Here is a 5,000-nt window from a genome sequence, read left to right as displayed (position 1 = left end):
TATATACTAATATATAATATATCATATATATATATATTATATATCCAAATGTTACTTATTTTCCTTTAGTGCATTCGTAAAAAGATGACACTCACTGCATCTAGTGATTATTTTGTTCTGATTAACAAAAAGAAAAAGAACATATATATATATATATATATATATATATATATATATATATATATATATATATATATATATATATATATATATGTATATACATACATACATACAAACATGTATATTTATCTAGATATCTATATCTATATTTTTTTTTTTTTTTTTTTTTTTTTTAACGGTAGGTTCATGTCTGAGCCGCCGTGGTCACAGCATGATACTTAATTGTGGTTTTCATGTTGTGATGCTCTTGGAGTGAGTACGTGGTAGGGTCCCCAGTTCCTTTCCACGGAGAGTGCCGGTGGTACCTTTTAGGTAATCATTCTCTCTATTTATCCGGGCTTGGGACCAGCACTTCACTTGGGCTGGCTTGGCCACCCAGTGGCTAGGTAGGCAATGGAGGTGAAGTTCCTTGCCCAAGGGAACAACGCGCCGGCCGGTGACTCGAACCCTCGAACACAGATTGCCGTCGTGACAGTCTCGAGTCCGACGCTCTAACCATTCGATATCTATATATACTCACATTAATATATATGTATATATATATATATATATATACATGTCTATTTATTTATATATATGCATGCACATATATATCTACACACACATATATAGGTGTGTATGGGCTTGACTCTTCTTTTTTTTAATATCAACAATAAGACCGTCGAGCGTACTGCCTCGTGTCCCCCGCATCGTGGATCTATCCCTGTGCAACAGCAATGTCCTGACTGCATCAAGTACTTATAGGTGTAGTGTGTTATTCTCTCCTCCAACCATTGCTCGGTGTGTTCGAGGTTCCTGTAGGTCCTTGCGGGTCGCTTTGAACATTTTCATATTTATATAAAAAGGTCAAGCAGAAAAAGAATACGTAATAAATGGTTTAGCCAGCTCGTAGTAAATCGTTAACCTCCCCCCCCTTGTCGCACCTTTCTCTCCTATTGTCCTGGCCCTTGTGTCTGGCTGCCGTTAACCTGGCCATCGAGACCAACCCTCAGGCACGTGATCGATGGTGAGCGACTCAATAGAAGACAGGAGGGTAAGCCGTCAAGATGGACCAGGTCAAGGACGGTCTGGCGAGATGTGTTGCCGAAGGTGGTCAGTCTGTAGGAGGAGCAACCTGGCAACGCCTCGTGGGAGAGGCGAGGGTAGGTGGCAAAGCGGTGTGATAGCCCAATGGCAGTGAGAGCAATGGGGGCGATCTTACTTCGCGTCCCCTATGACACATTTCCTGGATAAAAACCAGCTGTTCCCCTACAAGGTATATATGTAGACCTCTATAGGCTTTGTTTCCGCAACGGGTACACGCGCGTCACCACTTCAGCACTTGCTCCCAGACTATCGCATCGTGTGTCCATTAACTTGTGTTGTTCTCTTTCATCAATAAAGAGCCAAGTCGTACCATTCTATCATTACATCCAACAAACCACGTATTGAGGCTTTCGCTACCAAACTACAACCTTTTACAATATATATATATATATATATATATATATATATATATATATATATATATATATATATATATATTTATTTATTTGTGTGTGTGGTATGTATGTATGTATCCATGACTATATATATATATTTATATATATATATATAATATTTATATATATATATATATTATTATTTCTTGATGTATGTGATTCATATAAATATATTATATATACTTCTTATATATAATATATATGTATATTTATATTGTTCGATTTATTATCTTATAAGACTCTACATATATATATATAAATATATTATATAATATGAATTATCAGATAGATAATATATTTTTATGTCTGTGTGTGTGGGCAGGTGTATGTCTTTATGTTTGTTTCCTGGACTCAGATGTGTATGTTGGTTATGTATATACATTCACTACATATGGTCTTATGCATACTTCACAAGTACGTTATTTTTTCTTACAATTATATCGCATTTCAGTCAAACAAAGGGTTCGAATTCATCGCTTCTCTATACAAAATTTTGTTATTGTGGATATCGGCTGTCGATTTTTTCTCTGTATGAAGGAGCTCTACCAGGAGTATGAAAAAAATGTCGGAGCGTACAATATGGAAAGCTATTGGAATCCAGGAGTAGAGAATATTTTATATCGTGTGCTGTGTGTTGTGTGTGTGTGTGTGTGTGTGTGTGTGTGTGTGTGTGTGTGTGTGTGTGTGTGTGTGTGTGTGTGTGTGTGACAGACAAAGAGAAAAAGATAAGTCTTACCGATGGCAACACCGCAATATTAAAGCTTGGGGTGTTTCTTTCCTCCTTAATTTCCTTAAGTATCAAAGATTAGAGAAAAAAAAAATCAAATGACTGTTAGAGAAAACTAAGAGAAGGAAAATACGCAACAAAAGGGACCTAATTTCAGAACTCTGACATTTTAAAAGAAAAATAAGCTACATTTTCTCTCCCTCGCTGCGAATGAATTAACAAACCAGTTTTGGCAAAAATCACACTATAACTGTTCCACACTTTGTCGTTATTTACATGTCAGGGTGAAAGGACAGAGCAAACGGTCGGGATTTTCGCAGATCTCGAAAACTAGTACAATATATTCAGGAGACATTGAAACTGATGAGAGAAATATACAATGGCCGTTAAGTGAGAACCCACGTTAATTGACCACTGCTCTAACATCCGTGTTTACGCCACATAACAGGCCATTGTTCTGTGCAACTTTAGGAATGTATTTTTTCTCGTTACATTTGCTACGTCTTTCCCAAATATTTGTTTATATTATTTTCAATATAATTATGTTGTTATTATCAATATCATCACTGTTAATATCACTATTATTATCATTATTATTATTATTATTATTAATATTATTATTATTATTATATGATGATGATGATGATGATGATGATGATGTGATGATTATTATTATTATTATTATTACTACTACTGCTACTACTACTATTACTGCTATCATCATCATCATCATCATCATCATCATATCATCATCATCATCATCATCATCATCATCATCATCATCATTATCATTATCATCACCATCATCATATTCTTGTTGTTATCATTACTCTATCATTATCATTATTATCGCTATCATTATCATCACTATTTTTATTGTAGTTATTGTCAGCATAGTTATTATTATAAATATTATTTTATTATCATTTTATTATTACTAATACTATCATCATAGTTATCATTATCATCACCATTGTCATTGTTATCACCAAATTTCTCAAAATACTTTTGCCGATCTACACTGTCCTTTTTCTTTATTCTAGGATCAACTATTGGTATCTTTTACCACAGAGCTCTTTGGAGATTTATTTCAACGAATTTCGTTTCAGAGAAGGCCATAACCACCCGCTTTGGCCCCAAATGTCCCCAAATGGCGGTTCGTACTACATAATTGCTGCCGAAATTCTCCAATACGCGTAAACACTATTGCATAAAATATCTCCCAATGATTAGTGGCGTCAGTGAGAGAGAGAGAGAGAGAGAGAGAGAGAGAGAGAGAGAGAGAGAGAGAGAGAGAGAGAGGGGGGGGGGGTACATATGTGGATATCCATACATTCCTTTTTTTTTTTTTTTAGAAATAAGAATATGGTAATGCTCTTCGAAATCAAACTCCGAGCTTACTGTCTGCACACTCTCGCCTAATCCCTCTCAGATTCCCAAAGTTAATTCCAAACTAGGTTCCCAAATACCTCCGGATATCAGGGAATTTCCTTCCTTGCAGGAATCCGCCCTCCTTCCTTATCCCCCTCCTCCTCTTGCACACTAATTTTCAGCAACAATGCGAGGCAACTCTAGTTTGGGAAGTTCGCTGTGATTTCCTGGCATTAGTCCCTTATGTCGTTGCGAGCTCCGTCATGAAAGCCACATGTGCTATTTCTCCTCCAATAACATACACGTGTTTTCAGGAAAAGGCACTTCGTTGTCTAAAACTGTTTTGTTTCCCCTGTACATTTAGACTAAAAACACTTTTTAATTCCTGGTTTGGATCAATTAAAGTGGCACCTTTCTGTTCTTGACTTTAATACTTTCTCACTCTGTTTTGACTAATGGTCCTGCTCTACCCCTGATTTTGACTAAAAGAGCACTTTTTCTTTCTGATTTTGACGAATATTATACCTTCTACTCCTACTTTTGACTCGGAAGGCACTCTCTCCTTAACTTTGACTTAGAAAGCACTTTCTTTCACTTTAGTCTACCCCTCCCTCCATGCACACCCTTTGTCTCTTGTTCTTGTTCTTGTTCATTTTCTTGCGTCTCTGTTTTTGCGTTACACTCTGTTCATTGCTTTCGCTCTTCCTCTGGTGATCTCCTCGCGTGTACACTATCTGTACCTGAGTTGCTACGTTTAATATATTCAGAACTCGTAGCTGATCAGAGGGCTTATGTATACGGTAATAATGCATGGTACTCGTTTGTTTTGACACATGTGCCCGCTTGTATTCCCAAATGTGTGTACACGTATATGTAATCATCTCAGTGTACGTTCATGTGATCCGTTCCCCCTCTCCCCTTCAACCTTGTCACCACAATATTACTCTCCTGAATTATGCAGATGACGTTCTGGGATATATATTTTTTCCTCGAGACTTTTAGGACGCTGTAATGACTCTTTCCTCCTTCTATATTCCGGACGAAGCTTCTCACAAATTGTAGGGACGAAACTCGGAGAAATGTTAAGAGTCCCTTTCATCATATTTGTGAAGGTCAAGCCAATAGATGGTATTCAGGTTTAGTGAGTAAAGTCCGGGGTCTCAACGCTCGTTTGATGTTTTGGTGGTTTGTTTTGGCACAGTTTAATATTTTGCGGTTTTAATGGTTGTGGGATTTTGCTACATATCAGTACTCAAGAATGATTGGATGCCTTTTTGAGGAGGATAGTGCTTGGATACCAA

General features: G+C 36.8%; 1 protein-coding gene across 1 annotated transcript in view; it reads right to left on the bottom strand.

Moving 5' to 3' along the window:
- The window catches only part of LOC119577149 (alpha-2Da adrenergic receptor-like), a 39,491-nt gene that overhangs the window by 33,804 nt on the left and 687 nt on the right, over positions 1-5,000 (bottom strand). The gene's annotated exons all lie outside the window — the stretch shown is intronic.

This window comes from Penaeus monodon, chromosome 9 (genome assembly GCF_015228065.2).
Source record: "Penaeus monodon isolate SGIC_2016 chromosome 9, NSTDA_Pmon_1, whole genome shotgun sequence".
Taxonomy (NCBI): domain Eukaryota; kingdom Metazoa; phylum Arthropoda; class Malacostraca; order Decapoda; family Penaeidae; genus Penaeus; species Penaeus monodon.
This window is presented reverse-complemented; position numbering and strand designations above follow the sequence as displayed.